The sequence below is a fragment of the Siphateles boraxobius genome, unplaced genomic scaffold (genome assembly GCF_051911475.1).
Source record: "Siphateles boraxobius isolate OS27281-9 unplaced genomic scaffold, OSU_SipBor_1 13, whole genome shotgun sequence".
Taxonomy (NCBI): Eukaryota; Metazoa; Chordata; class Actinopteri; order Cypriniformes; family Leuciscidae; genus Siphateles; species Siphateles boraxobius.
In genome coordinates, this window is record NW_027508733.1 from 10,818,279 (window position 1) to 10,831,932 (window position 13,654).

A 13,654-nucleotide genomic window follows, 5' to 3' on the forward strand; every position below is an offset into this window, starting at 1 on the left:
ACAAATAATAGTTCTCAGTGGTCTTACCTCCTCTATCCACTGCTGCTAACAAAACTGCTAACATTTCTCCTGTGTATACTGATACATTATCACTTATCCTCTTCGCTGTTGAAATATGAAACTCTGGAACAAAAAAAGCCACTCCTATTATCTAAACTCTTTGATGCATCTGTGTAAATCTGAATATAACTATAATAATTATCAATATATTCCTGTACAGTATACGAGTCAAAAATTAACCCCATGTCTTTGTTCTGCTTTCCTAATAATACTAGATCTACTTTTACTTCTGGTAATATCCAAGGTGGTACTATTGGTAATGGTACTGTTGGACTGATTTTTAATTCCGTTAATTTTAACTCTGTTGCTTTTTGTATAACTTTCCACCCAAAGCTTTTTATCTCCCTCTTCTCCTTTTCCCAACACGATTTTAAAGTGATTTGTGCTGGGTGATCTTCATTATGGCCCTTTATATTAACCCAATAATTCAGAGATAGCTGTATTCGTCTCAACTCGAGTGGCATTTCTCCCATTTCCACCTGCAGTGCTGCCATTGGAGTTGTTTTAAATGCCCCTGTACATAATCTCAAAGCCTGAAACTGAATGGTATCTAATTTTTTAAGAGATGTGCTTGATGCCGATCTATACACCACACATCTATAATCTAATACTGATCTAATTAATCCACAATAAATTGCCTTCACTGCTGTTCTGGATTTCGGGACCTCGGCGGATGCGGACTACCGTCACCCTTCCAAAAAAAAAAAAAAAAAAAAAAAACTACACCTTGTCAATGAGTCCAGTGTTTCAAACATATGTTTTATTACTCTATGATCGGAAGCCTTAGACAAAATATCTCTAAAGATAAACCTTTCCCCACTGTCCTCTATTTTCCTTTTAATTAAAACCCTTTCTCTATTAAATTTCTTACATATTTCATTACAAATCTCACAATTTCCTGACTTACGTTTTCCTATTAGCTGTAATGTTTTGTTTAGTCCAGTGTGCCCTATTCTCATTCTTGTAAAAATTGCCTCTTCTCTTCGACACCTTATTACCGGACGCCCCTGACCAACCTCAGGATTTATAATGTAAAAACCCCTCCCTTTATCTCCCCTATCCCATTTATCTTGCCACAACTTTTTAACATGTTTTTTAATCATTGACTTAGCTTCTGATTTTGATATTTTACACAGAATAGACACATTTGTCACTTTCAAAGCCTGTTTAGCAAACTTGTCTGCCAACTCATTACCAACCATACCTACATGGGCCGGAACCCAAACAACCTTTACATGCGTCCTCCGATTTTGAATACTATGAAGCAAAGTCAATATCTCACACACAATATCATGCCTTTCACTCGAATTACCTAATTTAAAATTTTCTAAGGCTGACAACGAATCTGAACATACAACTACTCTCAGTGGTTGAATTTGTTCCCACTGCAACGCCATCACAATTGCTATCAGCTCTGCTGAGTACACTGACAAATGATCCGAAACTCTTGCAGAAAACTTAATATCAAACTCTGGTATCACATATGCAATTGCAACTTTCCCTGTTTCTGGTTGCTTTGACCCATCAGTAAAAATTTGCACATACCCATAATAGTTATCCACATATCTCATAGCCATTTGTCCACGATCCCCCTTAAAATGTTTAATCTTTTCATGCAAAGTTATATCAACGTCTGGAACAATTATCAGCCACAGTGGTGGATAGACTACAGATGGACTAAATTCTAAATTTTCTACAGCCGCTTCCTTTACCTTTTCATGTATACTTGCACTAAACGACTCTCTTTTACTTTTTGCCTGCTCCCATGTTGAAATGAGGACACTTTTAGTTGGAAGGTCTTCCATATGCCCCGTTAAATGAACATAATATGATAATGACATTTGCAGTTGCCTAAACTCAAATGGCATCTCACCTATTTCAACCTGAAGCGCTGATATAAGGTAGGTTCTCATTGCTCCTGAACATATCCTGAGGGCCGAACCCTGAATAACATCAAGTTTCTTTAATTCAGACTTTGTAGCAGACCCATAAGCCATGCACCCGAAGTCAACAATAGACCTAATTAATCCAACATATAATCTTTTCATTGAAGTCATATCTGCTCCCCACTCCTTATTGCACCTAATATGTTAATGACTTTTTTACATTTGTCAAGTACCTTTTCAATATGATTATGCCAGGTAAGCTTAGAACCAAAATACATACCTAAAAATCTCATACAATTTACTCTTTCTAAATCTCTACCATACAATTGAAATTTAAACCTTTCTTCAATTTTTTTAAACGAGAAAAATACCACCTTGGTTTTCTCAGCAGAGAACCTGAATCCCCATTTTCCAGCCCATTCTTCAACAGAGTCGATAGCTTTTAGCAAATTTTTAACTATGAATTCAACATTTTTACCCCTTTTCCAGAGAGCACGGTCATCTGCAAACAATGACTTGCCTATATTATAATCAAGTGTATCATATCATTTATCATAGTAGAGAACAGAATTGGTGAAATAACACTTCCTTGGGGTACATCATTTTCCACAAATCTGCAATCAGAGAAGCTACTGTTTATCCTCACCTGAATTTGTCTATTGCTTAAAAAGTCCTTAATCCAGTAGTCTAATACATTTTCCCGTCTATTCCAAGCCTTCAGATTTTAATGAATACAACATCCATTTCGGGACCTGCGCAGTAGTGAGCAGAAGTAAAGCCGCGAAATCAACGCTCCGCCCTCACTCTCGCTGAACCAATCGCAAGCACACGCCCCTGCACTTTCTACTGCAGAACAACCCATTATGTCGGTGTGAAATAATTAATTATAGAAATTTAGATATTACATTTAAAGCTCCAATCTCATCAGTCCTCCGAAGATCCCGAAAAAAAATCTGTTAGTGCTTCAGTGACTACTTCGCTCACAGAACCTGTCAATCATGACGTCACAGTACCGTATTTATAGCATCAAATAACTAACTAAAGATGGAGGGCCAAGATGGCGCTGGTCTGAGGAGGCTGTTTTGAACTCTTCTGTCAGAAAAGTGGAGGTTGTTGATAACGCAACCTAATTACTTTGACTTGAAACTGGTGTAATGATGGCTTGAAAGTAAGGTGAAACCATTTTTGGTGTTACGGGGCAGCAGCGTTGTGAAAATATGCTCACTATATAGCCTACATAAAAAAAATAAAAAATAAAAAAGAGAACAGGTGTTGTGCCGAATTAAGACCCCCTGCCAAATTATTACCCCCCTCGTTGAAGTCAGTACCTGATTGCCTAATCCTAACCCCACCCCTAATCCTAACCCCTCCCCCACAACTAATCCTAAACCTACCAATGCTAGGGGGTAGTAATTTGGCGGGGGTCGAAATTCGGCACAACACCGGCAAAAGGGAAAAGTCACAACTGGCGGTAAGCTAGGCTAAAGTTTTGTCAACATAGGAACGCACGCCAGAGAGTGAAAACAATGGAAGACAACTCTAACGTCTGTACCACGGAAGTTTCTATGGAAGACTCAGGTAAAAAAGATGTATCGAATAAACTTGACCATAACCCAGGTGACACGGGTGACATTCTTTCCACCTCACCTCATATCTCTAAGAAACCTGTCACAAAGAAGAAGAAGCGCGAACACAGTAATGGTAGCTGACAGCGAAGAGAATGGCCATGCGGACGTTTTTGGCTCCTATCCAAGATTTAGCCAAAAGTTGTGGTGAACTAGGAAAAAAAAATTGACAACTCATTCCATAAAATTTCGGTCATCGAACTGAACACAACTGTAACCGGATAGCTGGAGATGGGCGCTAAAGCTGCACGGGCTGAAAAGAGGAGGCCAACGAGGATGTGAGAAGGGTGGTGATTACTGTGATTGGAAAAGTTGCTCCTGGGCTACAGGAATACCTGGAGGAGGGGATCGACATTGCCCATCGTGTCGGCCCTGTAGCGGCACATAAAAACAATCCTAAAACCGCTAAGGAGCTGAGTGGAGGAATAACTTCTGTGACGCGTTTATCCTTGAAGCTTGCATGTTGTTTTATTTTGTACAGGTTTCACGTTTGCACGGTCAACAAAAAATGTGCTCCAGCACTCACCCCCATTCTTCCATGTGAACACACACACACAACAGGTGTTTTAACCCCACTTAATTAATGACACTCCCATTATCGTTTGGTCACATGACCTTCCCATTACATGGCTCCTACATACCAGCCCCTAATTATTATAAATCGATAATTATATTAAATACACATAGGAGACATTTATAAATACAAGATCTCAAAATACAAAAACCTTTTTTTTTTTTATAAATATTTGCACATTTACAATACATCAATTATTCAGTACTGAGTCCTTGTAAAGTCCATAACAGTGTCAGCACAGAGTGAATTTACAAATCGATGTAAGGTGAGAAATATGTGGTGTGTCAATGTGATAAGTCCATGTCTGTGTTAAAAAATAATTCTCTTTCAAGCAAAACGTCAAATATCCACCTCTTGCAAAAGGCAGATTTTTGTCACTGGTCTATTCAAACAGTTTGTCTTGGTTTTAAGTCTCACTTGACGAACAAAGCCTTGATTATCTGGGAATGTCTGAATCACTTTTCCAGTTATCCATGAATTACGTGGTGCTGAGTCATCAACCAAAAGCACGATGTCACCTGGAACGAAGTTGCGAGATGGAGCTGACCATTTTTGCCGCTCTTGCAGTTGAGGCAAGTACTCCTTTGTCCATCGTTTCCAGAACAGGTCTGATATATATTGCACCTGTTTCCATCGACGACGAGCATATATATCCTCCTTTTGAAAGACCCCTGGTGGCAATGATGGGGTAATCTTTAACAACAGCAAATGATTGGGTGTCAGTGCTTCCAAATCATTGGTGTCAGTAGATTCCTTAGTAATGGGACGTCCATTAATAATTGCTTCAGCTTCACATAGAACTGTATAAAGACCTTCTTCATCAAGGTTTTGTGTTCTTAAGGTGGCATTAAGTACTTTTCTTACAGACCTAATCATTCTTTCCCATATGCCTCCGTGATGTGAACCAGTTGGGGGATTAAAAATCCACTTTATTCCCTTCTGCAGAAGCATGTTGTTGATCTGAGATTGGTTCCAGCATTCAATAGCTTGCCTTAACTCGCGTTCCGCTCCATGAAAATTTGTACCATTGTCAGATTGCATTTCCAAGACTTGTCCACGTCTTGCGATAAATCCTCGCAGTGCGTTAATAAAGGAATTAGTATCCAATGATTGTACATCTTCAATATGAATAGCACGAATGGCTAGACATGTGAAGATAACTCCATATCTCTTCACAATACTTCTCCTGCTCTTAATTTCAAAGGGTCCAAAACGGTCGACTCCGACGTATGTAAATGGAGGTTTATCTGGAGATACTCTATTCAGAGGCAAGTTTGCCATCTGTTGATGCCCTGGAGCTGCTTGCAAACGCTTGCAGATCACACACTTGGACAATATCTTCCTTATGGCTCCACTGGCCCCAGGTATCCAGTACCTCTGATGCAACCTTGATAGCATATAGTTTCGACCACCATGACCCACCTCTTGATGTATATGTTTAAGAATGAGGTCTGAGATGTGAAAATCCTTAGCAAGTATAACAGGATGTTTTGTCTCTTCAGGCATAACAGCCCTATTCAAACGTCCACCGACTCTTAAAACACCTTCTTCAAGGATGGGATTGAACTTGTAAATGTGACTGTTCTTTTTCACATTTTCTCCCTTTTGCAAGCTTGAGATTTCATCAGAGTAACCTTTTCTTTGGCAGTAACGAATTACCTCTAATTCAGCTTTCTTTAGCTCTACCACAGAAAGGTCACTTTTGGCACATTGTGCCTTGATTTTCTCCATTTCCTCTTTCAAATGTTGTGTTTGTTGGTTTTCGTCCATGCAAGATTGTATTAAAGACATACCCAGTAATTTCCTCTTCTGGCTTAGATTGAGGAGTAATTGCTTAAATCTGAGGATCCAAGCCACTGACTGCTTCAAAAGGATCCAAGAGGAGAAATACTGGATGAAGTATGTTGTAACATCCATATTCTCTTCTATTTGTACAGCATTGACTGTGACACTTGATTTTATCTCTGGATCATCTAGTGAACATTCCCCCAGGTCAATAAGATTAACTGGCCACTCCTGTTTAGGCGAAAGAAGAAACTGAGGTCCAAGCACCCAATTCTTGTTCTTCAGGAATGATTCCACTCTCAACCCTCTAGAAGCTATATCTGCTGGATTAATTGCAGTGTTCACATACCGCCATTGTGATGATCGGGACACCTTTAGGATTTCGGAAACTCTGTTGGCGACAAATGTTTTGTACCTAGAGACTTCGTTTTTGATATATTTAAGTACAGAAGTACTGTCAGTCCAGAAGACAGAGTCTTGAAAGTCCATGCACAATTCCAATCTCCACAATGAATCCATTCGACTTGCCAGTGTTGCAGCAGTAAGTTCCATTCGAGGGATAGACACCAGCTTCAAAGGAGCTACTCTAGCTTTCCCCATTACAAAGGCGACGTGTGCAACATTATGCAAAAGCAGATACGAAACTACTCCATAACCATCTTCACTTGTGTCGGAAAAGTGGTGTAATTGTGCTGTGCTCACTTCTCCGAAACCCGTTGGTTTGAAACATCTATCGATTTTGAAGTTTTCCAATTCACGCAATCCATCCAACCACTTGATCCACTCCGGAGCATTTGAAGCAGGAATAATTTCATCCCAGCCTAGTTTCTTCCTGCACAAATCTTGCAAGATCTTTTTTGCATATAAAATCAAAGGAGACAGTATTCCTAAAGGATCATAGACAGAACTCATGGTAGCCAGGATCCCTCTTTTGGTCAGAGGTCTTTGCTGCAACACAATCTTAAACTTGAAGGCATCAGATTGTATGCACCATTGTACTCCCAGCACTCTTTCCACTGGAAGTAAATCTTGGTCCAAATCCAAATCCTTGACATTGTTTGCTCTTAATTCCTCTGGAATTTTTGCCAGAACATCTCGATTGTTACTTATCCATTTTGTCAGTGAAAAACCTCCTTTCGCACAAATAGCAACAAGGTCGTGATACAGAGAAACAGCCTTTTCCTCTGAATTTCTGGGAAAAAATTGGGAATAAATTGTCTGAGAAACGTTCCCCTTGTTTGCCTTGGCACCTGCATTGCCACCATCCTTAGAAGAAACAATTTGTTGCGTCTCAGCTGTAGGAGTAAATGAATTTGCATCAGCATTAAGTGTCTGTGTCCTTTATCAAAATAGGAATTCATTCCATCGGACCGAGGAGTCACCTCACTTTTAACACGATGCACACTAGAACCTTCAAGCACTTTCACTTTTGCAATAGTTGCAGCAATCACCATTCGCAACTCAAAATCCTCTTTCTATTTCCTTAAGTTCTGTTCCTTTTCTTCAATTGCATGTTTTTCCTTCATTAAATTTTGGCGTACTAACTGAGCTGCAATATCAGCCTCTGCCTTAATGCGGGCCGAAGTTGTTGATGTAGTTGAAGAGCTGCGTTGACTTGATCCTTTACTTCCAACATTAGAAATACTGTCACTTGGGTTTATATCATCTTGTTTATGCATAGAAATTTGAGACATATTCCGGTTTTTTGAATCATTCAAAGAGCATTCAACTGTTTTCAACTGTTGTTGCTGGTTATCGTCACTTGACTTCTCAATTCCATTTATCCATTGCTTTGTCTCCTTTATAAATGCATCACAGCTTTTATAAATGCTTGAGAACCACTCATTTTGTTTGATTTGTTCATCAGTAGGCAACAATGGGATCACTGAATCATGAAGCTTGACTGTCTCTTTAAAAGTATGCACCAAAGTTTCAAGTTCAAACTGTACAGCTGAAACGTTCCCATTTTTCAGCGTGAGTTCTTTGATGGCTGGTATAGAACTTTTAATCACATTTACATTTCTTTTTCGTTCCTTCTGAAGCTGCTCAAGTTTATAAGCCAAAGCCTTTGCTGTGAGTTGAAATTTTCTTTTACATGTGTCCTTTTCAGGTTCAACATCGGCACCCGTTTCAATCTCACTCATGATTGAAGCATGCACACCTCGTCGCGTCTGAATACGATACATTTAGACGCTTCCCAAAACAAGCGAACACAATCCAAAACAACGCATATCATCGGATATGTCTCACAACTCCAATAGATTCGCAAAAGCCCAAGCCCAACAATCTAAACGATCCATCAAACACACCAACAGCGCTGCATCAATCGTAAACAAACCGCAAACTGCCAGACCATTTCAAATCATCCGCGAACACAAGCAAAGACGTAACAACCCAATGTCCAACCAGTTCAACAGCAGCAAACATATCCGAAGACCTCGGTCCTGTTGCTTTGAACGTCCAATTGTTCGATGATTGTTAGCAGCAAACATATCCAAAGACGTCTGTCCTGTTGCGTTAAAAGTTCAATGTGCAATAATCCTCATTAAAACAAGCGAGAGCAGGGCAATTCTCCGTCAGTCAGCGCTGCGCTTCCTATCCTTTCCATCCAGTAAAAGCGCGAGGGCCTCTTCCTTGAATCCAAAGTCGACGCGTTCACGTTCTCAAACAATTTTGTTGACTAACTTGTAGCGGCACATAAAAACAATCCTAAAACCGCTAAGGAGCTGAGTGGAGGAATAACTTCTGTGACGCGTTTATCCTTGAAGCTTGCATGTTGTTTTATTTTGTACAGGTTTCACGTTTGCACGGTCAACAAAATAGGTATGTGCTCCAGCACTCACCCCCATTCTTCCATGTGAACACACACACACAACAGGTGTTTTAACCATAGATATCATATAGAGACTAGATGCCCTATTGGCCGCTGTGGCGCAAGAAATGAGGCCGCCATATTAAGCAGGTCATACTCCTATTTGCGTTGCATAGCAGCAGTAGATTTCAGAGCACTGTGCAGTATATTCCTGCTCAAATCGGCGGACCATCACTCGGGGATTACTTTACACAAGTAAGATTTAACATTTAACATTACCGTACTATTAGTTGTATTTTGTGAACAAAATATTCAATGTGTCCTGTATCGTAGCTACGTGTATGACCTTTGCAGCAAAAAAACCCGCGTAGAAATCAGTTCGGTATTCAGTGAGATATGATTAATTAAATGCGTTGGCAGCTCATTGCACCTGCCAAACAGATTGCACTGACCGGAGCGGGTGACCGGTTTAAGATGGCGGCCCCACGGCTCGTCCGCGCCAATAGGCAGTAGCGGTCGATAGGGCGTCTATCTATATGATGTCTATGGTTTTAACCCCACTTAATTAATGACACTCCCATTATCGTTTGGTCACATGACCTTCCCATTACATGGCTCCTACAGGCCCTAAAAAACAGGATGGTCCCCACAGATCTGTCATTATTCTATTTGCACACCGCTGCATGCGTGATGCTGTCTGGAAGAGCGCCAAGGGGAGCAGGTTACGTGACAAAAAACTGCGGCTTACTGAGGCTTTGTCTCCAGAGGGCAGAATTGCCAGAGAAAAGCTCTGGCCACTTGTTAAAAAAGCAAGAGAGGAAGGGAAAAAAGCTTCTTTCCTTGGCCCCCTCGCTCTAATTGATGGGAAAAAGATCAACTACGCAGACATTGATTAACTACTTTCTAAACTGACATTTGATGGACGGGAATCTGTATGATGACGATCATCCCCTGTGATCCCAGAGTGAATCTAACGGTCTTACTGTCATCGGAGCTGCAGACCGGTATGAAGGGTTGGTCAAAATCCCTTGCCTCATCAAATACATCTATAATCATATCCTTTTGAATGCAAATATACTTCCTTTATAAAAATCAATTATCAAATATATTCATTATCACATAATAATTTTTATATTCTTTGTGCTTGTGAAATTATATTGTCTTAAATGCATGTGATGTAAGTAACCAGTTTCTTTTAGGTGCATTCCAATCTTACTTTGAGATTGCACGCAGTACACGCAGGACACGAAGGCCACGTAACCCACAAGGTCGTTTGTCTCTTTCTCTGGTATCAGTAGAGGGTCCTAAAGGCAGCGTGGACACATATGATTCTTCGCTGGACATATGGTCAAGCTATATTGAGCGTTACTATATAGAACTTTAATTGTTGTATTAAAATGTATTCTTTCCAGTATATTTCCTTCCTTCGGAGTAAATGCCAGTGATCTGTTTTTCTCCCAAATGAGTGAATGTTTTAGCATTATGTTTTGGTATACTTAACTGATAATAAGGAGCTCAGACTCTCTTAAGCCTTGATGGAAGCTGTTATTTGCTAGTGTCTGTTATGTGTGTGTGTGTGTGCGTATGACATTCTATGTAGGTTCTGGACGTTCGGACCAGACACCCCGGCGCCCTTCTCTAACCTGCGAGGCCACCACAGACCTAAATCTAATGAGTGGACGACAACTATCTTGACTAATGGCGATAGGCACCCCTATCTCCTCACATGTGTTAAATTGTTTAGGCTCTTAATGTTTCTTAGCCAATGAGAATCATTCAACCTGTAAGCAATGACGTAGCTTAGACCTTGGAAATGGTATAACTGCTGTGATCTTTGTAACTGTAAGCGGGGCGGCCTACGAACTCCTGTGCGAGTATTGAAGCTGACTTCTGCTGATGAAACTGCAAACTATCTTCAGTAAATATTTTCTTTAATTTTTTTTAATTCTGACTCTGGGTCTTCATTCTTCATATCTGGTTCTGGGTCTTTAACTGTACACCCCTTACAGGTAGAACTAATGATGGGTCTTCCTTCGTTCAAGAAACATTAACGTCGGTATCTATACAAAAACAAAAAAAAGGATAGACAATAAGGAAAGGAAAAGAGTATTTTGTTTTTATCCTGAGACGAATTAAAGGTTCTCACCTAAATATGAGCTAGTGGCTAATATAGTTATTTGTGATTATTTGGTCCTAATGTTTGGTTCTGAAATTCTCTAATTAACCTTATACAATATGTTCTCCTAAAGGAGTTAGTAACTTTAAAAGTAATACCTTAAAGGGTTAGTTCACCCAAAAATGAAAATTAAGTCATTAATTACTGACCCCCATGCTGTACCAACCCCGTAAGACCTTCGTTCATCTTCGGAACACAAATGAAGATATTTTTGATTAAATCTGAGAGGTGGATCACTGCTACATAGGCTGCCAGAGGGAATGAAACTTGACGGCCCAGAAAGTCATTAAAGAACATGTTTAAATATTCCATGTGCCTACAGTGGCTCAACTATAAGTTTATCAAGCGACGAGACTACTTTTTGTGCGAAAAAAAAACATAAATAACGACTTTATTCGACTATTCCATTACTTCCTTTTGGGCCTTGAGACGAGAGTTGAAGAGATTTCCACGACGCATGCGCGAGAACTGAACAAGAAGTAGTAGAAGAAGATCGTCCTCTTCTCAGTTCTCGCGCATGCGTCGTGGAAATCTCTTCAAGGGTGAACTAACCCTTTAAGTTCATATGTATAATTAAACTAAGTTGATATACGTAGTACATGGCTATGTTAAAGGCAGTTTGTAATTCTGTTTCTTATTATACCAAATCAAATATGTGCCTTAATATACATTGATTTAGTCGCTATTTGTCCACCATAATGTTAATGGTTGTGTATCAATCCTTCTTCAACGGTTACTTAAAGTAACACCAGGTGACTTTTGCTCTCGGGGTCCCCCTACAGTTGGGAAACAGTATTGTCCTCTACTACTGTCGTAAACTCTGTCATCCTACATGTACGTGCATTTGTTGACAACCATGATAGCCCTTAACACTGTAGGAGGAGGTCACATGCAGGTGTTCTGCTTGCGTCGCGTGTGAAATGTCTTCATCCCAGGTACAGTGGCATATATTTCAGCATGTCATATGAATATAATTTCATGGGTTTTATTTTTTTTCTAACCACAAACAATCGCGATAATCACGTTTACAAGCCAGCGTCATTATAGTAGCCTAGTCTATTGGTTACCGTTTTACTGAATCTATCAAAAACTAGAATATCGTTTACTAGCTACCAGATTGATAATTTGCTACTCTATCATTACTTGACTCATGAAGATAAACTGAGGATAAGATAGCTTCCGTAAAATTAGTCAGGCAGACAAAAAAAACAAAGAGATAGTATGCAAGCAATATATTTAGGGGGCTTTCACACTGGCAGTTTAGTTCGGAACGGGGCACGGTTCGCATGAAAAATCTCTAATGTGAACGCTGTCATGGGACCCGGGTGCGCACTGGGGTACCGAACCCGAGACTACCTGGAGGAGGTGGTCTGAGTTCGGTTGCTCCCGAACCGTGCTGCGATTCGCGTGTATGTGAAAGCAACACGGACTCGGGTGCGCACTTGTTCAGGAAGTAAAGTATCCTGCACATGCGTTTTAGTCGATTATGAGGTATTTAGTTAAATAAAACACACGTAAGGGATGAATTTACCCTGGATACGAGCAAGAGTGAGTCTGCAGTGTATTCGCGCATAGTGCGTGCAATCAGGGCAACAAATTAATTGAAATCCACTGTCTCCTCAAAAGAGTCCATTTGCAAGCAGCGGAAAGACAGCTTATGCGACACACACACACACACACACACACACACACACACACACACACACAGTTAACCTGCGTTGTTTACTCAGCTATGAATAATAGCACCAAATTAATAAAAAACACAATATATTGACCCGCGTCGTGTTTTCTACCATGCGCCGTGCACGTTTGCAATGACGTAAGATGCACGCAAACGCACCAGAGTTCGATAGAATCAAGTTGAGTGTGAAACCAGACCAACGTTGCGGGGGGCGCCGGGAACAATCGCGCTCGGCTTCGGACCGCAGCAAACGAGCCCAGTGTTAAAGCCCCCTTACTAGTCCAAAAGCATGACAGCCAAGTCCGCATCGGTCGGGAACCCTTCCTCCTCCTTCAGCTCACGCCAGCGAGAAAAAACGCTGGCCCAATGTTGATCCTCGTTCTGCCTTTAACGCGATCACTTTCTCTTTTTCTCTTTTTGCTTTGCTCCGATAAAACCTTTGCTTTCTTGTTTTTCTGTGCTGCTTCGGCCATGACTATAACATTTGGCTCGCACATCCGATTTTAAGGAAGTCGGGGTGGTGGTGGATGTGACGTATATGCCGTAAAGCAGTCGAATTTTGTAGTTCTCTTTGTTCGCCGGTTACTACCCGAAACCCGAAGTTTAAAAGTACGATTAAAAACGCTACAGACCCCGTCAGGCTATGGCAGACGTGTCATTCAACCTATTGTAAGTCGATGTACCATCACAAGAGAATTGGAAATATATTATGAAGGTTGAAAAGTTACCTAGTGTTACTTTAAACACTTCTTACATTTCTTGTTACTTGTTAGTTGAGAGCTTGTTTTAGTTTGTGTCTTATTATTTTTTGTTTTTGTTTTTCTGTCTCTGTTTTTCAAATTTATTTGATGGATGTTAAGTTAAATTCTCTTACTGTGATTGAATGCCAGGGGTATTCGGGACTCTGTAAAAAGGAAAGCTATTTTTTTATTTTGTAAAAGAAGTGAGGCTGACTTGATTCTACTTCAAGAAACACATTCCTGTGAATCGGATATTAAGTTTTGGAAAGGGCAACGGGGAAACGAAATTTACTGTAGTCATGGCACTAATCACTC